The 12,380-nt window shown below is 39.2% G+C and overlaps 1 long non-coding RNA gene across 2 annotated transcripts; it reads left to right on the top strand.

Annotated features, from left to right (window-relative positions):
• Window positions 1-173: 173 nt before the first annotated feature.
• On the top strand, window positions 174-5,386 carry LOC146598697 (uncharacterized). Of its 2 annotated transcripts, none has more exons than XR_014895222.1 (4): window positions 174-691; window positions 2,838-2,925; window positions 3,270-3,363; window positions 5,072-5,386. It is a non-coding gene; the product is annotated as an uncharacterized LOC146598697 (long non-coding RNA). The 2 variants fall into 2 exon arrangements; XR_014895221.1 differs by having other exon boundaries at window positions 174-723.
• Window positions 5,387-12,380: the final 6,994 nt, after the last annotated feature.

Here is a 12,380-nt window from a genome sequence, read left to right as displayed (position 1 = left end):
GCGGCTGGCGGGCAGAGGGCAGGCCGCTGTGGGCGGCGGCAGAGGAGGGGGGACGTGCTGGGGAGCAGGGGACGCCCGAGCAGCGCAGGGCGGGGAGAGCCCTGGTGTGGGGTGGGAGGGCGAGGGGCCGAGGCTCGGGGGAGTTCAGCTGTGGGCGCCCTGGGGTGGGAAACATCTGTTTCCTTCACGAGTTGCGACTGGGAGGGGAGAGGAGACAGGTGTGTTTCTGAGGGATGGCGTCACTGAAAGGAAACCACCGCTTCCTGCTCTAGGTTCTTGGCTGGTTCCCTGGAAAAAGCCCATTAAAAACTGGGCCAGAGCTTTGGGGAGCTGGAAGCTGTTGTTGCAGCCGCTTTAAATGTCTCCAGAATTACTGCCTGGTGAAGAGGAGCTTGAGTAGTGGAGGACTGGTGAGGGAGCAAGCAGTAGCTCTGAACTGTCTCTCCTGGCTGAGAGTCCTCCCCTTCCTTTTGATGCTTCAGAATGTGTTTCAGAATATTCAAAAAAGTTGTTTTTACTGGGCAACGGAAGGTTAGGTTGGTGACAGACAATAAGGTATTAGTAACAGGACAGCTATGTAAAGCACGCAGCAAATGAGTGAGGAAGAACTGGGGACTGCAGCAGTCAGTGACAGGAGGACATCAGCACCCCTGCAGCTCATCAGCAAAAGCTGAAACAGCAGCGAAAGGAGGTAGCGGCAACTGCCATCTCTTTGCATTCATTGTAAGAAAGCCACTGTCCTTTTGATCTTTCTGTAAACGTGAACTAAAGGCTGCTCTTGTGTAGTGGCTTTCCTCCTCCTCCTCCTCTTGTCTGTGTAACATCTAGAATTTAAAAACCTCAAAACGGAATGGTAGAAATATTTGTTCCTCTAATAGGTGATTACAGTTACAGCAAAACGTGAACCAGAGTTCAAAAAATTGTGAAAGAATAGGGTTATAGGCCTTCTCCCAAACAAAAAGTTAGGGTTTTACCACTCTTATAATTTTTAAATAAGGAAATTGCAATATTGGGGAAAAAAGAAAACAGATTTTTACTTTTTCCATTGAATGTTTAGACTTTGCACTGGGTTACTGCGTGCTCTCAGCATGAGGGTAATTTTAAGGAGGCATTCTTTCGTTCTCTCAGTTACTTGGTCTGTATTTTAAGKTCAAAATGCATAGAGTTATAAGTGACCAAGAAAAAAAGGTGCCTTCAGGAATAGAGAGCTGGAGCAGTGTTGAAGGTTCTGTGACCAAGATGCTGCCCATAAACTGTGGGCTTGAGTCTACTGAAATAGAGTTACTATCAAGAGAGAGGTGTGTTAGAAGAAATCTGTTTTCTCAGCTGCATTTACAGTTACTTATTTTTGAAATTTGTAGACAAAATGGGCTGGAAAAGAGTTCAGAGATCACTAGTTTTCTACACACACCCAACTTTCCTATATTTTAATGTATCTGTGGGTGTCTAACCTGGTCTTAAAAGCCTTTTGGTGTGTGAGACTTGGTGTAACTTATTCTAATGATTTACTATATCTCTCACTGAAAGATTTTCAATGTGTGAACTGAATGATTATTGCTGCCGTTTAAACATATTACTATTTTTCCTTCTGTCCACCATGGATATAGAAAATAAGTTACTCCTTCTCTGCAACAGTATATATTACATTATTATTATRTAATATATATTAATATATATTTGAAAACTACTAAGGTTGTCCCACTTGAGTCTTTTTTTTTCTTTAGTTGAACAGTGATTAAAGAATGCCAGTTCACCTACGTATTACAGATCATGACTTYTAGCTCTGATCATTCTTGCTTCCTTCGTGGATCCTTTCCATGTGGGACACATCTCCCTGAAATGTGGAAATGCTGGAAAACCACTATATACTACTACTCGTCTGAGGCCTTACTAGAGCTGAATGTGCGTCTCAGGATGTATTCAAGTTTATCCATCATACTACGGTGTTTATAGTGGCACAACAGTGTTAACTTTCATGAAGTTTATGATCAAAAAGGATGAGGAAGTTGCAGTCTGAGAACAGCTGTTTTCATTCTGGATTTTTGCAGCTGACTCTGCTTGATCTGKTCACTGTTGAATGCCACCCTTCTCAGACCAATTCTCAGATTGGTCAAGGTCATGTTGAATTACAAGTCTGTCCTCCAGTTTTATCCTTCATTTACTCTGGCTATTTTTTCTACTTAAGTTACTCAATGGACTGCATTTATACCTGTGTAGTATACTAAATACACAAATTCTAGCTGTGTTTACTTCATTTGCTAGTTTAGGTTAAAATATAAATGTAAATTGCATTAAAATACACTGTAAAGACTTTGTTAATCACATTAGAATTTATGGTTCAGCATAGGGTTAGGAGTTTTGCTGTTCAGTGAGTTGTTTCTCATCAGCTAGACTGCAGTAGCTGAACTTGTGCCCATTCTTAGCAATAACATGTGAAAACTAAAATTGTTTTGCCTAAACTTTTTAATGCTAAGGCTTAAGCTGTGTATTTTATCTCATGATTGTTGGGGCTAAAATGTGCTCTGCCTGTTACAGCTTAGTTTACACACCGCAACTCATTAAGCTGTGGTAACTGGAACATGCATCTGAGCCTTTAAGTGGGATTGTGTAAGATAATCAAAAGCAGGATTTAGTCTAACAGTAAAACTCATCCTTGGTTTAATTCCACCAAAATCAAAACAATTACATTGAGATCCCATTTAACTTTATATGCTTAATTTTTGCATTATAAGCTGCAGTAGTTTTGCAGTAATAACATTAAGGCTTTTAAGTATTTTTGCATATGAAAGTTGCTGGTTGACTTGTAGTTCTCTGAATGTTATCCTGTTGTCCCACAGGCTGGCTCTGCTGCTGATGCTGATACCCATTTTTGGATTCTCCTCCTGATGCTCATGAGGGAAGGAACAAGCTGCTGTAGCATTTAAGGTGATGAATTATCACAGCTTATGTATCGATCAGTAACTTGCTGCATTTATTCTGTATTTGTATAAATCTTGAGCTCTCATATCACARTCTCGATGATCTAGAGGTGCAGTTCCCTTCAGGGTCTGTTAAGGTGGTTTGTAAATATGGGAGCAGATGTTGATCGGGTCCAGCGGAGGGCAGTAGTGCACTTACACAAAACAGCTCTCTTAAGATGTGTAGAATATTTCTTTTGTATCACTTTTGTACCAACTATTGAATTTCTATAAAAATCAATTTAAAAAGTAGAAGTACACCACAAAATCCCCCTACAACATTATTTGAAGTGTATTTATTTGTATTTATAGATATAAGTCTCAGGGGCACTGATGTTGCTTGGAGAGAGCTCTGCTTAGAATGTGTAAGAAGATGAAACTTCTTTCTCCTGAACCTCCCCTGCAGGTTGGAGGTCACTAAACACATGAAAACTTAGCAAATGAAACTATAAACTTTCACATGGTATAACATTGCATTATCTGAGTTTGAAAAAAAAATCCAGTACATAAAGTGCATCTGGCTGTTAAATGGTAAGGACCACTTGTATGCTAAGGAGTGACTTCTGGAAATCTAGTGGTAGATTCTGTATCTGTCAACTCTTAGTATTTATATATAAAACTTTAAGTTACCAGTTGTTATAAATTCAAACTGGACTCCTGAGAATGAGTCTGCAGTCTCTTCCTTTCAAGAATGTTTAGCAGTGAGAAAGATTCTGATCAAATTTAGCTCTTTCTTCAGTTCTGTTGGTTTTCAATGGAATTGTTCAGCGATAACTTTCTGAAATATTCTGCTGTCTAGTGAATTTAACTTATCTTTTTTATTCTACAGGATCAAAAGGAATAAAAAGTCCAGATACTTAATTTGCTTGTAAAGCTTTCAGAGTTTGGTCTCATCTTTAAATCATTTAGGTGCTTAGAACTGAAGGTTTCACTGAAAGACAGTAATGCAGATATTTGTGTTACTGAATGCTTTTGGTGGCTTTGATGGAGGGACTTTTTGACTCCAATATATTCACGTAGGCATAACTACTACTGACAGTTTAGGTGGCTTGTGTATCAGTAGAAGTGGAGCTGTAGTATCAAGGGTCTCGTTAAATAGGCCAGCATATTCCAGGAGTTAGTCTCGTCTTAAAAACCCATCTCTGAGATCTTCTACTGCTCGTCTTTCATTTTCTCCCATGAGGGAGACAGATGTCTGGGCTGTTTGCTGCCTCAACAACTGTGTCACTTCCTGTGACTACAACAGCCTAATGCAGAGCTGAGTTACTGCTATTGTCACCTGGATGTGATTTAAAAAACAAAAATCAAAAAACAAAACCCAAGGCTCAACCCTATAGAACTTTAGTGAGTGGTGTAGAGACTCTTCACTTGTATAGCAACAGCCTTGTGAGTGCAGATTGGCTTCTATTGCTGACGATAGAGGAAGGATTATGGTAGTATACATAAAGATGAACTTCAGTGTCAGTGTTACTGAGATGGTGGGTGGCTGCTTATCAGGGGAGATAGACAACTGCTAGGGTGGAAATGATAGATTCCGAAATCCAAGTTTAACACCAATGCCAGCAAAAGTTGGATTTGCTTTGTTTTTAGGCAGTGTAAGTCTGCCTAGGTGTCATGGGTATTTTATCATATGCAAGTGTTTGCTGTAGCTTCTATGGGTGTTTGAGCCCAAGACAGGTAGATTATTACTGTCTCTGCTATACCCATATATAAACTCTGTTATTGCAGGGCTGACATTGTCTCAGGTACATGGAAAAAATTTTGCCTGTAGTCAAGAACTTCAGCAGACTAGCTCTGCTTTGTATATTCAAAGTCAAAAATACCACCACTTCACTCATTTGAATTATTTTTTTTAGGGTGAAACAATGTAAGGCTGAGAATTCAAAACATAAGTCTCGACAGTGACACTAACTCAGTTCCGTTGTGTCTACATGGGTTTTTATTTGAAATCTCTCTTTCTCCTTAGAAAGATAAACTGAAATCCAGACACTGTTTATACTCATTCTGTGTTGGTAAACACCATGAAGGTTGCTGTGTACATCTTAAAGAGGATCCTTAAAAATACTATTTTTTTTCCTGTAAAAAGAAGGTCTTGGTTTGCTTTTTTGACTCAGACTTACTGTTCCTGTGATGTATCGCAGACTCCTGTGTGCACCAGCTCATCGTCGTCAGTCTCCACTCCAGAAATGGCTGCACCTTAATACTACATTTTTCTTTCAAAATAGTATGCTATCTTTCYGATAGGAGAGCGCTAGATAGCTGTGAAATCCTTTTGAACGTTTTTGATATTTTWGCTGAATATCTTAAATCTATGATTTATATACAATATGAACAGTTACCTAACATTTTGAAATGTCTTTGTTCTTTTTTGACTTCTGTTACCATTGCTAGTAGGTCCATTAAAAGAACTTTAAATAATGCAATAATAACCACACCTCCTGTGTGTTTTTTATGTGAGTGTAAGTATGTATGTGTGTATGTGTATACACACCTGCACATGGACGTATCTCAGCCTACAGATGCTGAACTTCATTACCATGTTTTTGTGTGTATGGATGGTGAGAATGCTATTTTGAGGACATTAAATTTGCATATGTTTTTGAGGACAGAAGTGGCTATGCTTTGTCTTTTGTCCTGTGGTGCTGTCCTGTGCAATCCAGGTCTTAAGTCTGTCCCTTAAAAATAAAATTGAACCTCTTTGTTAATAATTTCAGTGCTTTTTATGAAATACCAATTTGGTAAAAGATCACATCTGCAGATGGTAAACTGATCTCAAACAAAGTTGGTAATGAGGGTTTACACTGAACAGGAACACGGAATTGGAACTGAACCTTATGTTCCTTGCAAAGGCAACGTAGAGTAGACTATCCCGACACGGTGGTCTTTGAAGAAATCTGTGGTGAATGTTGCTGTCCTACTTCTTCACAGGGAGAAATTAGGATCTGCAATGGAAGGTTAAATTCCTGGTGTAAATAATGTCTGCCTTAGAGCAGTGGCAGCTGGCAGCTTTTTCCTTTTTCTTCTAAACTCATTTGTTTGGCTTATGAATCTCTAATACATAAAGTGCTTGCAATTACAAGATTGATTTCTAGCCTTGTATTTAAAAACAGTTCCGGTGAAAAGAACTGGTTGGTGTCTCCAGGGGAGTATTTTCTTTTAGGATAAAAATCTTTGTGTGCTGCTTCAACTTTTCTCTTGTCTGCTTTGGTTATGAGGTTGTACTTCTATACAGAGAGATCTGTACTGTTCTGCCTTTACACAGCAATAATGGATGTCAGGGCTCTGAAGGCTGATTTGTCATGCTGGAGGAAAAAATTGGTGACATAGATCATAGATATCATCTTGTTTATTAGGTTGCTCTATATTAAATACACGAGTCTTTGAACAGGTATAGGCACCAATGATGATACAGAAAAAACTCTCCAGAAATGCCATCTGGAGATCAATGTCCCACTTTCAGACAGGAACAGTGTATCCTTAAAGCTTATAGCAACTTTTAAACTGAAAAAACTGTGTCATATGGCTAGTAATACCTCCTTTCTMAAAGTCCATATCCTATATCTCAGTCTATATCTCACATGCTAAGGAAAGTAATTTGTAAGACTTGGGTACAGAAAGCATTGTAGTTAGGTGCATGTGGTTCTCAGAAATGCCCAATAAATGAACACAGTGCTCTTCTGGAGCGTGAGCTAGCTCAGTTTTCCTGTGTGCATCGTGCCTTGTAGATGTACCCTTTTGTAAAAGCACTATTTGAATGATACGAGCCCTAACTATCTTTTTTTCTCTTCTACCCTCCACTTCTGTTGTCTTTGAATTATGCTGGAATTTCCTGTTTCAAGGATTCTCTCTCTCTCTCTCTCTCTTTTTTTTTTTTTTTTTTTTTTTTTTTTTTTTTTTTTAAGAAAAAGGGATGGAAGGTTTATGAGATAAGAATTCTCACTTTTAAATCCTCTCTCAACCAGAGCAGCACAGGAGGAGGAGGAAGCTCAGCCCAGTATATGTGGACTGATGTGGGAGGTTTCCTGTCATTTAAATGTAAAATATCAACAGTATGTTTCTTTTGAGGCCTTTTAGGAGTACATCCTGAAGGAATAATGGTGGGAGGAGGGAAGGTTACGATGGGAAATCAGTGTTGTCTTTTCATATATCAAATATACTCTGTAGAGGGTGTGTATGATTTGTTTAGTGGTGTTGGGGTAGTTTGAAAGAGAATTAAAAATATAAATCTGCAAATGTCAGATCTTATGGTGATACTGTATATCCTCTACTCTTGTTTTGATTACTGTTTGTATGCTGTTTCATATTCTGAATACTTCCAGAGCTATGCTTGTGGCTGCAGTCTTAAATTTTATTCTTAGATTGCTGTGCCTCTGGTCATCCTAACTGCATGTATGCACCGATATTTAGGATGGATCGTGGTGTTACCTTCAGTCCACTGTCTCAGCCTGCTCCATAGACACTCTGCTTCTTAGAGCCCTTCTAGGACCTGGACTGCAAACTGCTTCTCCTCTTGGCACTGAATAGAAGTGAGAAACAGCAAATTGTGGTCAGTCCTAATTCTCAGTGTAGACATCAGCCTACATTTCAGTGCACATGCCTAGGTGCAGAAGCCTGCTTATGGTCTGCTATTGCAGGATCTGTCCTGTGTCTTCAAACTAATAAAATTAACTTTCTGCATGGTTTATGRTCTGCCACTTCCTGTGTACATCTGGCAAAAATGAAATAAAAAAGATTTTTTTTTTAGACCAAGACCTACAATATTTACTGGGAAGCAATGAACTGTTCTGAGGTCTAGAAAGAAATAGTAAATCAGTCAATGAATTAAAAAAAAGACTAAGACTGCAGATAATGATGGTCTACAAAAGGTCTTCAAAGGTATGAAGACAACTGATACTGCGTGTSTGCTTTGTGGAACTGAAGCAGTAATCGTCTTTCATATACAAGTTGTAATTTATTATTTTGCAGTTCCAAAAAAATTTTAGCTCTCAGCTTAATTTGATGGAAATCAAAAGAAGAGATAAGATACAGAAAATGGTTTATAGACCTGGTTGAGCTATTGTTTCCCTGAGCAAAACACTTTTTATTTGGAAGCAGGAAAGCTGTCCAAGTCCCAAGGAAAGATGAGTACCTGAAATAACAGGCTGTAGGATAATACAAGCTGCGTACTGTAACTTTGGTGGAAAACAAGAAGGATGACAGAATACTCTATATGAAATGGTTAAGAGCTTCTAGATGCTACCAGGCCATGGGGTCTAAGTTGTATTAATTTCCCCAAAAGATGTAACTGATTTTTTTTCCTACTCCGGTAACAATTGAGTGCAAGCTGACTAATAGCGTTTATCTGCTTTCTGTATAAAATATACCTTCTTTTCTAAAGCTAACAGACAGTGCAACAACGTCAGCTGGTGGAACATCCTCCCCTTGAATACTGAGCATATTTTATCACCTCTGTTCAGAATGCCAGGTCTGAAAGAAAGGGAAAATGCAGATGATCAAAGAATGTGTGTAAGGTCAAGGTCTGGGAGAATTTTTGTGGGAGAAAGAGGCTGTATTACAATAAGCCAGCTATGTGGAATTGCTCCCATAGGTTCCAGATAAAATTAAAATAGCAAATGGATGTCTTTATGCAGTGTAGCTCTGCATGTATACTGTGTCCAACAGATAAGTATTCATGGCCTGAAGAGATGGTCTTTTAAAATTTCCTTCCAGGAGAAATACCAATATTAAGTGGCATTCCTCAGAGGCGGTTGCATCCCTTCATGCAGATAGGAGCACAGGATCAGACTCAGCCCTGTGAAATGGGGAGTGGAGCTGAGCGAGRGAGGGAGGGAATGACCCTTCTTTTGGTAGAAATTTGCAAGTCAAATGTTTTGACAAGTTTCTTCCTCTGATAAATATGAATGTTAAATGGAAGAAAAACAAGGAAAAATATTTTGAGGGTCATCTGTGTTTTGTGTTCCCTACCACCACCACCTCCCAGTTATCTGTATTTGTTTTCAGTTCTGTGGGGCACACTGGCCAAGTTATTGGAGACTGTCCATTGGTATTTTTTCCACTGGAAATGTGAACATGCAGGTGTGTGCTATGACAGGAGGCCTAAAAAGTTAGCATCAGCCTCTGGCTCCAGAACTAAAGYGATATTGTTATGCCTGCATGGAACAATGCCTGGGATAATAAATCATGTTTGATGGCCCAGAAGCTCCTTTCTGATGCACAGTTGCGTGTAGCTTTGTTCACCTGTAAAACCTAGAGTAAGCGTGGCATTTGACTAGTTTAGTTTTTTTTTTTTTATGCTAATTTAGCCCAGTTTGTTCAGCTGGCCAACCAAACAAGCTGCGGACAGTCCCARGTTTGCTGTATCTCACATGGAGCTGCAAAGTAATTGAGACTGTGGAGTGGGGAGACGCACCCCAATAGAACTGATGCAAAGCCTTTTTAAGTCTGGCAAATTATTTTTATGGAATTYGACTTGGGTGCCAAATTCTGGAAGTTTGTTTCTTGACTGAGAATGTTGTTATCTCCTGAGGCAGCCACAGGTTGCACCTCTTCCTTTGGATCCTCCTGCTGAGCCAAAGCAGAGTCATTGACTTTAAAATATCAGAACAATGTATATGTTTTAATATTTGGTAATTTATAAGCATTCTGGGTCAGACTTATGATATGACTACCTCAGTGAATCTGAGCGATGAATCAGGCACTATCTTTGTTATTTTTGGATTAGCAACTTGACTGTGTCCTTTAATATTCCTCATGATGTTGATGGGCAAATTATAAGGCTTCCTTTATTTGGCTTTTCCATTACATTTTGTTTCAACTTGCTGCACTACCTGCTTGCCTGTAGGAGTCTGTTCACATACACTTCTCTGTGGTCTGGATTAGTTGCTGCTCCTGGCTTATTGTCAGGCTAAGATATCCTACTCTGCCAGCCATCTGTGGTTGGATGTGGTGTATAGGATTGGGGGGGATTGAGAAGAAAAGTGGGAATTTGTGCTATGTTAATGTGACAACAGAAGTATCGTGCCCAATTTCTAGGTATGTTAATATCCAGGCCAGTGACAGAAAACATAGTTTCATCCCTGTATCCTTTTCACAGGGCCACCCKTCAAGTTATGTCTGCTTAAACTGACGTTGGGCTAAGTGGAAGGATTTTGGTTTAGGTTGTTAAAGAACACTGCTGTTTTGGAGACAACTGCTTGGGCTGATGTTTGCCCTTGGAGGTGAACCTCATTTCAGAGTAGGAATTTTTGTTGTCTGAAAAAATACTGAAGTTTTAGCTTTAAGGAAAGATCTGCTGATAATAATCTTGGAATCTATTTTAACTTTGAGAGACAGAAATAGTACTCTAATGTATGGACTCTTAAAACAAGAAAAGGTCTGATCTTGACATTTTAGGTTTGCATTCATCTAGGGTTTCCACTGGCTGACATTGATGATTTTTGTTTTGGACTTTTCTTGGAGTGTCATAAACTTATGAGTGATGGTTTCCTCATATTTATGATATATTTTAAAAACTAACTGGCTTCTTCATGATACAAACCTTTAGCTAAGTAAATGTCTTATACGTTTCTTCAGCTTTAAAGGCTATGATTAATAAGCTCATGTTATTTGATAGAAATGCATAATAAATTCTAAATGACTCCAGCTATTGTTGGTTAATCTTTCTGTAAATACGTAGTATGATGAAAAATATTAAGTTTTATATAAATAATGCTTCGTGCATGTTGTATTTTTTTTGTCTTACAAGATTTTTCCCCAACCAAAAATTTTGGCATGAAAACATTACTTTCCATGTAGGTGTTCCTCTGATTCTTCTGTTTTTTTTCCGCACCTGAAGCGTCGTCATCATCCCTATAAAATCAGACTTGTCTGCTTTATAAGTAATTGAAACATTACAAACGGAATTATRATTTCAAGTGAAAAGAGCAGAAGCAGATAAATTGATTTTTAAAAAGTGTTTTTCAAGAAATATCTCTATACTAATACAGCAAAGTGAAAAAAATAGTAYGTATATATAGCACCGATTTCAAAAAGTTATGTTTTCAGATGTCTTTGGGAGATTGTCCCAAGGCTTTCAGCCTGACTTCAAAGATTAAATGGGACGCTGTAGATCTGTGTTCATGCTTGCATGTACATGCCCAAGTGTGAAAGGAGGAGTGTGTGTGTGTGCATGTGTGCACGTGCACAAAGAATGGTCACAATAGAAATCTTTGGTTGCAACTTTTTTCCCAGTGTATGTATTTGATGTTTGGGAAAAAGTAGGATGGTATATGATAGTCCTTTGCAGCAACAACGGAAGAATAAAAAAAAAATTAAAAAGTATTATTAAAGTTGCAAAGTCAAGCCCTCAAAACTTAGTAGATGCCAGAACAAAGGTTTTTTTTGGAGTTTTAATTCAGCTTCTTTATGTGGATGCATTGTAATGTAATTTTCCGTTGCATGGCAGAATACTCTCCTGCTGTTTTCTCTTCTGTCCTGCCTCCACTTGTACATCAACAGAAAAAATACAGAAAGTGGAAGAGAGCTAGTCTCGCTTCTGTAAGTGCTGGGATCTGGTGCAACAGCAACTTCTGGACAAGGGATGGTTACTGTAAAAATACAGCTGGAATCTTGGAGACTTTATTTGCCATATCCCAACAAGCTGCTGAAAGTGCTTTTCAGTAGCTTAGTCACTTATGGGTGGCTTTTTCACAGAAAAGTTCTAAAGAAATATTCTTGATGTCAGATTCACTGATTCTTCTGAATTTCAAAGCCTTGYGTAGAGGCATACAGTCTACTCAACCTTGTTGTTTGATTTTATTTTARGATGGTTTGTTCACTCTCACTGTTGGAAATTGTTCATGAGAAAGCTTGGAAAAACACTTTGTCCTCTCTGTTTTCCCTTCTGATCTCTCCCTTCCCCTCCTTCTCAAAAACAAAASAAAACAAAAATCCCGAAGCCACCTTTCTGCAAGGGAATTCTGTGGCTGAGGAAATGCYGCTTTGTTAGTGTGCTAAAACTAAAGCGTTAGAAAGCTGTCGGAGTTGTCTGCAGCTTCGACCGCTGGCAGTGCTGACTGTGGCACCTATAATCCCTCTAGGCATTTGTTGTGTAGTATAAAAAAGGTAATGTTCAGCCACGGCGGAAATGTTTCCTGTGAGTGTGTGTGCATGTAAATGCATCGGTACCAATTTGTGTTAGCGAAAGTATAAACACGGGAGTGACTTCACCTGCGCCTACCCTTCCGAGGGGGTGCTGGGCAAGCTCTGCTCTGCGTGCTTTAGGACGAGAAGCGGAGGATATTGTACCTGCTCCAGCCGAAGGGGGCTTCTGCTGTGCCAGGGCGTGCTTTTTGTTTATCTACTCGGGTTTGCTTCAAGTTTCGTAAGGAAGAGCTTCCCTTAAGACCCGCTGCTAGCGCTGCGAGGGGAGATGCGCCGGGGCTG

Source organism: Rhea americana, unplaced genomic scaffold (genome assembly GCF_003343005.1).
Source record: "Rhea americana isolate MKP2758 unplaced genomic scaffold, rheAme1 scaffold_155, whole genome shotgun sequence".
NCBI classification, from domain to species: Eukaryota; Metazoa; Chordata; class Aves; order Rheiformes; family Rheidae; genus Rhea; species Rhea americana.
Note: the sequence above shows the minus strand (reverse complement) of the source record. Positions and strands in the feature narration are given on the sequence as shown.